Below are 12,907 nucleotides of genomic sequence, written 5' to 3' on the forward strand. Positions count from 1 at the left end.
TCATGGTCAAAAATATGTTTTATAAGTCTTGGTTTGTTTTTCACTTTTAAAAATAGATAAGAAAAATCGACAGGATATTTTGGGGGAGATTTATCAAACTAGTATAAAGTAGAACTGGCTCAGTTGCCCCTAGCAACCAATCAGATTCCACCTTTCATTTTATCACAGACTCCTTGGAAAATGAAAGGTGGAATCTGATTGGTTGCTAGGGGCAACTGAGCCAGTTTCACTTTACACCATGTTTGATAAATCTCTCTAAATGGAAACAAAAGAAAACATGGAACGTTGTATAAATGGAGCCCCAAACTGGGGGAGCAGTATGAATACTCTTTAGGCTAGGTTTACGCCTTTGCTGGGACTTCATTGGAAGTTCTGTTTATTTTGCAGGATCTGGGTAGTCGACAAATAACTGCAAGCAGCCATTTTTTGTCAGCTCACATCCTGCAAAATAAACGGACACCAGACTGAAACCCATTAGACTCCCACTGAAGTCAATGGGTTCTCTTGGGTATCTGTCTGCATCAGTCAGTGTCCATTCTTGAAGTACCTACCCAGCTTGATTCTGTGGTCACCAGGCATAAGTGTGAACCTAGTCTTAAAGGGATTGTCGAGAGAATTATTTTTACTTTTAATCATGCTCAGGGTGGGATTATTTTTCTTTTTTATTTAATGTACTCATGTGTCGCCAATTACCCACCATGCTATTCCACTGGTGCCTTCCCTGTTTCACTGCTCAGTGCTTCCTTTTAAGCCATGTACAAGGATCAGCGATCAGCTAATACATTTTTCTTTACAAAAAAGGTAATTTGTCAGCTGATCTAAAAATGATTGTAAACCAGACTTTACCCCATGTAAACAGGAGATGTGCAGCCTCCATAAATGAGCCCTGATCTGCGAGCTCTGCACTTCCAAATGGGCCGGATGCTGCATTACTGTGTGATACTGCCACCTACTGGACACCACAATCCCTTCTCCTATATTACAGAGATAATTATTTTGCTCCTCTGTAAATCAGACCAGGTCTTATCTTACTTTTTTTCTCAGAAAAATCACACATTATGTGTGATTCCCTTCTTGTACTTCACAGGGTAGCTTTTTCCTTTTGAAATCATGTACTATTACCGTTTACAGTATACAGGTTACAGATGAGTAAATCTATTTGCAGGTTCGGTTCAATACTGCAGACTTGGGAGGAAGGACGTGGGACCCCGGAGCAGGGCTCAGAAGTGGGTGAGCGGATTTTGCCCTGCCGTGGTGGGAGAGAGCAGGGCACTTGACCAGGATGGTTGGGATCTACAGTTTGCCTATTCTCCGTGACATTACGTGACATAACCTAACACTGGAGACGCCGACTGTAGCTAGGGCTTATTTTTTACGAAACGAGTTATTAGGGTAGATCTCCATGCTACGGGTTTCTTGCAGAAATTTCTCCAAATAAAAATCACTTTCGTTCATCTCATTAAAGGAGAAGTCCATCCTCATCTTACTTTTAACATGTGGCCGGGGCAGGGGGGGAGTAACAAAAAAGCATTGCTCACTTCTCCCTGTGCCCGCTATGTGCCATCTGACAGGCCCCGGGACCCCCGCCGGAGGGCATTTTCCCGAAAGTTGTGATGACGTCACAACTCTGGGGAAATGCCTGTCCCAGCTGACGGACAGCCTACTCAACCAATCAGTGATTGGAGCAGCTCCCCGCCCCAGTCACTGACTGGCTGAGTGACCATTCCATGAGCTAGTTTGTGACGTCTGCAGCACTGGAGATCCCGGAGCGGAGGTCCCAGAGCAGTGATCCGGCCCTGAAGAGGCACGGGGGAGAGGTGAGTTAATACCCTTTGTTATTTTCCCCCTGGGCCCTGCCTTATATAAATGAACAAAAGAAGATCCAGTGGAGCCTCCTTTAAGAGTCTCAAAACACAGGACTAGCCAGATATCCCTCCAGGAAGGACCTGGCTGGGGGTTGGCTCCTGTAGGGAAAACACCAAAACCACCATATTAAGTGGCCCTATAAGTCAATGTAATGACAAGGAAAAATCCAAGGCCAGGTATCCATCCACAGACAGCTGTTTTGGAGTGTTGCCCCTCATCAGTGTGGAGCAGGATTCTGGCTAGGTAGGAGCAATGCCTAGAAGAGCCATAAGAGAAACATTTTATAGGGCCTCTTAATATGGTGGTTTTGGTAGTTTCCATACATAGGATTTCACCGTATTGAGCGCTTTAACCAGCAGCTGTCAGTGTTATCGTTTGGCTGGTCTCCCTGAGATCAGCGATCTGTCTCTCTTATGGCTCTACTAGGCATTGCTCCCTCCTAGCCATAATCCTGTGCCACACTGATGAAGGGCAACACCCCGAAACAGCTGTATGTGGATGGATACCTGGTCTTGTTTTTTTCCTTGTCATTACATTGACTTATAGGGCCACTTAATATGGTGGTTTTGGTGGTCAAGCTTTTATGTAAAATGTGTTTTTCAAGCATGTTTGGTTGTTATTCTTTTTCTAAAATATTATGTATATTTAAAATGCGCTGAAAATGTGCTGGTCTGTAGAGATCACTGCTCAGCAGCCTCCTTATTATCATCACAGACAAGATTACATTGAAAAGGTAATTCCTTGCTTATAAAGCTAGAAGCAGATAAGACAGGATCCACCACTGGCGATAGGTGATAGTCACAACTGTTCCTTCACAAAGTATAAACACTGAATAAACAGTGTTTTACTAATTACACGGTTCCTTCATGATTTCTTCTAAGAATATTAGTTATTTGTAATATAAACAGATTAGAGAAAAACATAAAGGATATATTCATAAAAACAAAACATTGACAACATGTAATTGTCTGCCTCAAAAATGTGTTTTTCTTTTTCAATAGATGAAGCACCCCAAAATGACCACGAACTGTGCTGATATAAGTACATGTCCCTTCTTTTGAGCATTTCTGCTTGCTTCAGATATTTTTAGCTCCCATAGAAGTCAACGGGACAACCTAAAAGAAACTTTATGGGGTATATTCACACGGGCGGGCTCGCAGCGAGAGCAGTTCCCATACACTACATACTTGCTGCGGTCTAAACGACCGCAGCGAGTGTGTAATTATACCGCCCTTAACCCCTTCTACTCCCGCCGGCTCCCCCGCTGTAAGCAGCATACATTACCTGTCCTTGCTGCACGGGTCCGGCGTCCTGCTCTCCCGCCCGGCCAATCAGTGGCTGCGGCTGGGCAACACACTAATTGGCCGGACGGGAGTGCAGGACGCCGGACCCGTGCAGCAAGGACAGGTAAAGTATGCTTACAGCGGGGGAGCCGGCCGGGAGCAGAAGGGGTTAAGGGCGGTATAATTACATACTCGCTGCGGTCGTTTAGACTGCAGCAAGTATGTAGTGTATGGGAACTGCCAGGACCTGCCGGGCTCGCAGCGAGAATCTCGCTGCGAGCCCGCCCGTGTGAATATACCCCCTATGTGTACATTATTGGGCACTTTTTTCTGCGTGGAAACAGGGGGGAATAGGAAAATGGAATAGCAGTTTTATAAAAATAACTGTCCTATAGTGATGACAGGTCGAATGTGATTACTCCTCAAAAGTAAGTTCCTAGCTCTTTTATATATACTATATAATATGAAAAATTCAGCCTGTATTTGTGTTTCGTATCCTCTATAGACTTTGATGTAATGCGGCAGGGTGCCATATCTTATCAGTAGCCGCCTATATCAATAGCGGGATAAGATTGTATCATGAATGTCGTATTTAAAGTTCTAACTAGACTCTTGCTCGTTGTTAGTAAATAAAAACCTTATTGTACATATTTACAAGCTAGAAACTTGTCCTGTATCTAAGGGTGGTAAAACACGGAACGATTATCATTCAAAAAATCGTTAAATCATTGGGATTTGAATGATAATCGTTTAGTGTAATAGCAGACAACGATTAAATGCCAACGAGAAATCGTTGGTCGTTTAATAGAGTTTGGACCTATTTTTATCGTTGATCATTTGCATATCGTTCGCATGTAATAAGATGTCGTTCAGTCGTTCACAGTAGCGGTGAACGCAGTGGCCATGACAGGACGGAGGAAATAACAATTATAAGTAATGATCATCGTTCCGTGTAATTGGGTGAACGATTTCAGGTCGTTTGCCATAGCGGTCGTCTGAGTTCGTTTATCGTTAATCATTATTTTGGGTTTCCAACACGGTTTTCATTTGTTTCGACTCCGATTTCAAAGGGAACTCAAAGCAGAACTGTGATTGATGTGATGTGACTTCTTTTTCAGAGCTGCTGTTTTTAAACAGCACATAGGGGGAGATTTATCAAACATGGTGTAAAGTGAAACTGGCTCAGTTGCCCCTAGCAACCAATCAGATTCCACCTTTCATTTTCCATGGAGTCTGTGAGGAATGAAAGGTGGAATCTGATTGGTTGCTAGGGGCAACTGAGCCAGTTTCACTTTACACCATGTTTGATAAATCTTCCCCATAGTGTCTGCATCTAAATCCCACGCAAGTGTTACTGGTGTGAACATGCTCTTAGGCTAAAAAATTTAAGGTTGATTTCAATTGAAGTCGGCTACAAAAAATATACTACTTTGTCAGTAATTGCGGATCTGCAATTAAGGGCACATTTAGGCCCCCTTCACACGTCCGTGTCAGTTTTTACTGTCAGGAAATCCTTATCAGGAGGCCTCAAATGGCATCAGGAAAGTATCAGGATCTCCTGACAGTAATCCGTTTTTACCTTCAGGAAACCATCAGGAAACCATCAGGAAAAGCCTTCAGGATTTCCTGATGAGAGAAAAAAGTGTTTTCAATATGGTATAATATGCCAACATACAGTACATCACAAGTACCCAGATCCTTGTGTACCACCCCCTTGTGTACTGTGCCACCATCTTCTCCTCGTGTACACTGCCACCGTCTCCCCCTCGCATACTGTGCCACCATGTCCTCTTTGTGTACCATGCTACAGTCCCCCCCTCATGTACTGTGTCACCGAATCCCCCTTATGCCAAGTGTCATTCTCTAATACGTTTCATAACTACAACTCTCATTATGTGATGTAGTCCTGCATATTAGTACACATCATGCTGGGAGATGTAGTTCTACTGTGCCCCTGCCTCCCTCCTCCTATACTGTGTCATCCTCTAATCTGTTGCAGAACTACAGCTCCCATTACGAACTGTCAGCAGGACATGATGGGAGTAGTAGTTCTGAAACCTGGATGGCCTCTGGTGGCAAAACTAAAACTCCCACCATAGACTGTCAGCAGGGCATGATGGGAGTAGTAGTTCTGAAACCTGGATGGCTTCTGGTGGCAAAACTACAACTCCCACCATGGACTGTCAGCAGGGCATGATGGGAGTAGTAGTTCTGAAATTTGGATAGCCTCTGGTGGCAAAACTACAACTCCCACCATGGACTGTCAGCAGGGCATGATGGGAGTAGTAGTTCTAGGGGGATAATCTCACCTGTCCTGGTTCCTGCTCTGGCCGTCGGCTGCCAGGGTTTGCAGAGGGAGCAGCTAGGCAGTGTCGGGCATCGGCAGGGTCCGGAGGTGGTGGGCAGCTCTGCCAGGGCACGGGCCCTTTGGAGGTGTAGTGCGGCGCTGGGGGGTTGATTGGTGGTGGGCAGCACTGCCAGGGTCCGGGGGGGGGGGGCGCTTTGTGGTGTTGGGGCAGCAAGCCGGCGGTGATGTGGGCAGGCAGGCGAGGCTGGCTTCGGGTGGTGCTCCGGGGGGGGGGGGGGGGGGGGGGAGTCGGGTGCGGCGCTGCCAGGCTTCGGGGGAGACTTGGGGATACAGGGCCGCGAGCAGGCAGAGCACTGCCAAGTCCAGGGGGAGGCTTGTTGGGGACATCGGGCGGCGGGCAGCCAGCCACACTGAGGTCCCAGGAGGAGGGCAGGCATCGCGGCGGACGGCGGGCTTGGGGGTGGACTGTGGTCGGCCAGGCACCACTGACATAAGCTTTAGGGGGCCAATCCGGAACTTCGGATACTTTCCTTGATGTGCATCAGGAAAGTGTCCGATTTTCCGGCGCTCCCATACAGTTCTATGGGGGCGTCCGTGCCGAATTTCCGGACGAAAATAGGACAGGATCTAAAAAATCCTGACCTATTTTCCGGAACGGACACCCTTCTGGAAAAATCTGGAAGGGTGTCCGTGACTATTGAAAGTCTATGGGTCCGGAAATCCGTCCGGATTTCCTGATAAGAAACTTTCTGGATGTGTGAAGGGGGCCTTAGGGCCCATTGATTCCTATTGGGCTGTTCATACTGTCCATATCTTAATGGATCTGTAATCCGTTTTATGAATCTGCAAAAATTACTGAAAAGCTCTAGTATGGACAATAATCGTGGCACAAAGTGTCCCATAGAAGTCTATGGGAACATCCTTAATCGTTGGAGGTCAATCATTTTTGCTGAAGAAACATTCGTAGCATCTGCAAATCCATAATAAACACGGATGAGTAATTATTTTAACTTGTTTAACTTTTACCTTCAACTTTTTTTCTGCTGATCTGCAAATTATGGTTGTATTATTATGATTGTGGCTATGTTCACACACAACGTTTTTTCAGCTCCGTTTACAATGACATCCGTTATTTTGAGTCTGAAATAACGGACGTCATTTAGCTGTCTGGCCTTTCCTTAGTGCAATGATGGCTGATAGTACGCTATTCTAGTTTGGGTGAATCAGCTGCAATGTTTACTATGCCATGCATTTCCCAATCCATTGGATGGGTTTCTTGATGGATTTTATGAGCATTTTTATGTGTATTCTGCCCCAAAATACAGATCAGGAAAACAAAGAATGGACGCATTTAAATAGCAAAAGTTGTGTGAACATACCCTTTTAGTGCTTCTATTCACTGACAACAAGCAAAGATCTTAAAAATGGAGAAGAATTGAAATATAAATTATCTCATTTTTTTTGCAGAGTGAGCTTAAGGCTACGTCCACACACACCGTAAAATAAAAGCAAAATACGGCCATAATTTTAAGGTAAAAATACGTCAGTATTTCAAATGTAATAATGCACTCCATTGAAGTCAATGGAGAATTAGCTGTCAGTGCATACACCTTATAGAACGACGTTCGTAATTGATTACGACTGTCTGAATAATGAACATGCTCATTAATTACATATCGCTTTTGCAGAATACAGCTGGGTTTTTTTCCTACCTGTTTACACCTTGTTTTATTTTCACTTTAAGTTACTGTTGTATTTTCTTTATTTGGCTATGTTCACACAACGTCCAAGGCTATATTCTTACAATGTCAAAAATAGAGAAAAGGCGGCCGATTTTGATATGGAAAAATAACGTCCGTTATTTGCGCGAGATTTAACTGACTGCAATGGCAATGCATTGAAGTCAATGGGAAGGGGGACGTCCAATGCACACAATACATGATTATAATTTTCGGACGTCTTTTGCAAACAGCGGACGTTTTTATTAGTTGTTCACACAGTTTTTCTTTTGTCACCGTTCTTTCTCCGTTTTGACTATTAAATTCAATGAACTTTTCAATTAAGCCGCATTCAAAGGGCAATTAGTAACCCCAAACTAGAATAATGTGCAAACACCAGTCATTGCACTAAGGGGAGACCAGGCTGCTAAATGACGTCCCTTATTTTAGACTCAAAATAACGGACGTAATTTTAAAACTGAGCTGAAAAAACGCTGTGTGAACATAGCCCCAAAAAAGGAAAAAGGCGGTCGCTTTTTGTGTTTAAAAAGATGTCCGTTATTGCATCATTTTAATTGGCTTGACTAAAATGCATTGAAGTCTATGGAATAACGTCCGTCTTTTTCACACATTGTTTTGAATGACGGACGTCTTTTTAGGCGGACGCATTTAATACAATGTGAAAAAGACGTCCGTTATTCCATAGACTTCAATGCATTTTCGTCAAGCCAATTAAAATGATGCAATAACGGACGTCTTTTTAAACACAAAAAGCGTCCCCTTTTATCCTTTTTCGGACATTAAGTGAACATAGCTTTTTACTGTGTGTTTCCTAGTCTAAAAGTGAAAAAGGTGACAAGTTATTTAGTTACTTATAAAGTTTTTATTTGTACTTTTTTAGCCTTATTCGCGTAAGACTCGATAACCTGTTTAAGGTCTTAAGAAGTTTCAGCAAACTCTGGCCAAACTATTGTATGAGGATACATGACCACATCGATATCCATCACTAGGATCCCCGCTGACGTTAATAACCCGGTGTATGACTTCTCTTATCCCCTTCCTATTCTCTTCCGACAATCTTCACAGTCACTCAATTATTTCTTTTTTTAATATTTTTGATACTATTCTTACGGGTAGCTTTGTCGGGGCTCCTCACCGTGCGACGCCACATCTGATTCAAACAGATACAAAGAATAAAAAAACTATTTTTTAAAAGAGCATCATTTATTAAAGCGCATTGTTTTTTTCCAAGACCCTAAAGTGGCATAATAAAACTTCCTGCGACTAAACTCTGAGGTGGATTCCTGGCAGCACATTTCTGGCATTCTGTGAGGCAGTCTCCAGGGGACTAAGCTCCCCTGCATGCCGCCCTCACATGGTATTCCCTGTAACAGATTGCAGTGTGTGGTTTGACATCTGATCCCAGCTTTGTGAATAAAAAAGGATGACTGTATCCTGTAGGCTTCCTGCTCCCATCCTTTACAGCTTTCTGTGAGACTAGCTCAATAAAATCTACACCAACGCTTCCTCTTCCTCAACAGCCTAGGAAATCAGATCTGGATTCTTGTGTACAAGATGCTAATTGGTTTGTGTTCAACCAACAGAGCTCGGAGCAGGAGCGGCCGCTTCTTCTCCAGGACCTGGTTAAACCAGTAACAATAAAAAAAAAAAAAAAAAAAATTGACAGCAGATGGAAATCTATTGATCTGGTTTCCTCCGGTTGACGGATCCTATCTGATCTGTGCTGTAACTACTTCGCTAGTTTGTAGCAATTTTCTCAGACATGTTCCATCCTGTTATTTTTAAGGGTTTGTGAGTTTGTTCTATGGCAGGTGTACAACCGTAAACATAATAGGCAAATATTTACGGTATAAAATTGATAACTTGTAAACAAACAAAAAAAAAACAACAGTCCCTCGTGCATGTCATAGGCTATGTTCACACGTTTTTTCAGCTCCGTTTAAAATGACGTCCGTTATTTGGAGTCTAAAATAACGGACGTTATTTAGCTGTCTGGCCTCCCCTTGGTGTTGGTACATTATTCTAGTTTGGTTACTAATTGCCCTTCGGGTGCGGCTTAATTGAAAAGTCCATTGAATTTAATAGTAAAAACGGATAAAGAACGGTGACAAAAGAAAAACTGCGTGTGAACAACTAATAAAAAAGTCCGCTATTTGCAAAAGACGTCCGAAAATAATGGTCATGTTCATTATTTTGACGTCCGCGGCAAAAGCGTCCGTTATTCGATACATTGTGTGCATTGACTTCAACGCATTGCCATTGCAGTCAGTTAAATCTCGCCAAAAACAGACATTTTTTTAGGGTGCGTTCACACCTACAGGATCCGCAGCAGATTTGATGGTGCAGATTTGATGCTGTGTTCAGTTATTTAAATGAAATCTGCTGCGGATCCGGTAAGCGTAAACGTACCCTTAAATATCAAAATCGGACGCCTTTTCACGTTGTGTGAACATAGCCTAAAATTGATAACTTGTAACCGAAAAAGAAAAAAAAAAACAGTCGCTCGTGCAGGTCATACACTTGACTTCGATGGACTTGACATTGTGAGATTTAAGTTCACGCCATCCCGTCTGGGTTGTTCCAATAAATCATGGCGAAAGTTAAATTTTTTTATTTTATATTTTTTTTAAAAAAAACTTTAAATATACGTTAACAGAGGCGAAGGTCACCCAAGGCACACGAGGAAATGGGATGTGTGGTTATTTCCTGAAGAAAATGTTTAAAATAAATACAATTTAAGTAGCCCCTTCACCTCTAAGAGATATTTCCCTGCCCCGGGCTAGGAGCCCTGAAATAGGTGGGTCAAATCTATAGGATCGTGTCCCTCCTTGCCTTTCAATGGGGTCATGGGTCATGCTGGCCAGAAGGCCCCCATTCCGTTACCATGGTAACTGGGAGTTAATCAAACAAGCCTGAGATTGCAAGTTTTGTGGGAACGTAATTAATCCATCAGGGAGCTGATATCCCTGGGTATCCCTCCAGATCTATCGCTCCGGCCTTAAACACACACCCAGAACACAAAGGCCTCTTTCACTCCGCAGATATCTTACTGCATATTCCTCTCGGGCCTCAAATTCTCTTACATCTTTCCTCTCTATGAACTTAAAGGGAACAACTATAACAAACAGAGTACTTAACTTAAACTGCACCACAAGATGTCACACGTTTCGCAGCTTGACCCTGCTTTTCCTTCTTACATAACACTGTTATGTATCTTTAGTATAGCCCCAGTCTTCCTGTATCAAGGGGAGTGGTCGGTGGGTTGTAAATGATAGGACTGCTTACTGTGGGAGAATTTTTAGAACGACATGCTTCTGAAATACTTCTCAAGGCTCATGTTCAATCAATGTCTTATTGTGTCGTCCCAAGACAAAAAAAGTAAAAAAAATTTAAAAAAAATTGCAAGCTGATGGAACAGAAAAAAAGTTAGGAAAATAGAATACAACGTCCTGTAAAGCTGATAGGGTTGGGTCATTTGGGATGATATGCTTGCGTCTTTCCGGTTGATTTTTTTTTTTTGTGTGTGTGTATGCGTACGTTAAACGGGATAAGGCTGGAATCGGACTGTGTTTTTGCTGTCCGTTTAAAGGAAAAAATAGATGCAATTGTGTGCATCTGTTTTGATCAGTTTTATTTTCCATTGACTTCCATTATAAAAACAGATCAAAACAAATACACACAAATGCGTCAGTTTTTCCATCAATATTTCCATCAAACTCATCAGTTTAATGCAGGGGTAGGGAATCTTGGCTCTCCGGCTGTTGCAAAACTACAACTCCCATCATGCCTGGACAGCCAAAGCTTTAGCTTTGGCTGTCCAGGCATGATGGGAGTTGTAGTTTTGCAACAGCTGGAAAGACAAGGTTCCCTACTCCTGGTTTCATCCAACAGATGAAAAAACGGATGGAAAAACTGATGCATTTGGCTATGTTCACACAATGTCAAAAATATTGAAAAGGCGGACGATTTTCATATTAAACTTACTGCAATGTTTAACTGACTGCAATGGCAAGGCATTGAAGTCAATGGGAAGACGGACGTCCAATACAGTGTATTAAATAAAGGACGTTTTTGCTGAGGACATCAAAATAATGAACATGATCATTCATTATTTTCGGACGTCTTTTAGTTGTTCAGACACAGTTTTCTTTTTCCACCGTTCTTTCTCCGTTTTTACTATTAAATTCAATGGACTTTTCAATTAAGCTGCACTCAAAGGGCAATTAGTAACCCCAAACTAGAATAATGTACCTACAGCCGTCATTGCACTAAGGGAAGGCCAGACAGCTAAATGACGTCTCTTATTTTAGACTCAAAATAACGGACGTCATTTTAAACAGAGCTGAAAAAACGTTGTGTGAACATAGCCTTTGTGTGCATTTATTTTGATCCCTTTTTTTTTTTTTTAATGGAAGTCAATTGAAAAACAGATTAAAGCTATGTTCACACTACGTATATGTCCGGCCGCGAAAAATATATTAATATATTTATAAAAATAAATATTTTTCGCGGCCGGTCATATACGTGTAAAACTCCGGCCGGGATTTACGCAAGTTGCGGCCGGCTACGTATGGTCCGCGAACTTACGCCCGTAAGCTACGTACGCTTCCCGAGCGGCGTACGTAGCGATCTGACAGCGGTATTTTACTGGGATATCTTCACCTAGCCCCGGACACCCCACAGAACCTTTTGGATCTGCAAATCAAAGTGGAAAAAAGAAGAAATCACCACTCCGTACGGGAACGCATGTTATGCTACGGGTGTAAGTTACAGCATTACCGTCCCGAAACAATGGTCTGGTTCATTTTTTACGGCGCCGCATACGATCCGAGCGTAAGTTCGTACGTAGTGTGAACTGTGCAGCCGTAGATCCTATACTTTCCATTGTACGCAAACTACGTGAATCTCCGGCCGCTTATTCACGGAGCGTGCTACGGCCGGAAACTTACGTAGTGTAAACATAGCCTCAGGCTGCGTTCACACTACATATATTTCAATCAGTATATTTCAGTCAGTATTGTGGTCCTCATATTGCAACCAAAACCAGGAGTGGATTAAAAACACAGAAAGGATCTGTCCACACAATGTTGAAATTGAGTGGATGGCCGCCATATAACAGTAAATAACGGCCATTATTTCAATATAACAGCCGTTGTTTTAAAATACCAGCAAATATTTGCCATTAAATGGCGGCCATCCACTCAATTTCAACATTGTGTGAACAGAGCCTTTCTGTGTTTTTAATCCACTCCTGGTTTTGGTTGCAATACTGACTGAAATATACTGACTGAAATATACATATACTGACTGAAATATACGTAGTGTGAACAGAGCCTTTCTGTGTTTTTATCCACTCCTGGTTTTGGTTGCAATATGAGGACCACAATACTGACTGAAATATACGTAGTGTGAACCCAGCCTTAATTACTAGGGATTTTGTCCAGTACGGTTGGCAGCTATGGTATACCTATTCTTCATCTACATGACGTCACGTAACATAACGTAGTGCTGCAAGCACTGACTGTGACTAGGGCTTATTTGTGGAGTAGGGCTTATATTTCAAGCCTTTTCCAAAAACCCTACAAATCAAACTAGGGCTTATTTTAGGAATAGGGAACAGTATATGGCTATGTTTACACAACGTTTTTTTTCAGCTCCGTTTAAAATGACGTCCGTTATTTTGAGTCTAAAATAACGGACGCTTTTCGAAG

The 12,907-nt window shown here is 42.6% G+C and overlaps 1 long non-coding RNA gene across 1 annotated transcript in view; it reads left to right on the top strand.

Moving 5' to 3' along the window:
• LOC138785298 (uncharacterized) overlaps positions 1 to 12,907 on the top strand; it is a 54,845-nt gene that overhangs the window by 27,639 nt on the left and 14,299 nt on the right. Inside the window, exon 4 of the long non-coding RNA XR_011362092.1 lies at positions 6,925 to 6,989. This is a non-coding gene — a long non-coding RNA (uncharacterized lncRNA). The remainder of the gene's footprint in view (positions 1 to 6,924; positions 6,990 to 12,907) is intronic.

The sequence above is a fragment of the Dendropsophus ebraccatus genome, chromosome 3 (assembly GCF_027789765.1).
Source record: "Dendropsophus ebraccatus isolate aDenEbr1 chromosome 3, aDenEbr1.pat, whole genome shotgun sequence".
Classification (NCBI taxonomy): Eukaryota; Metazoa; Chordata; class Amphibia; order Anura; family Hylidae; genus Dendropsophus; species Dendropsophus ebraccatus.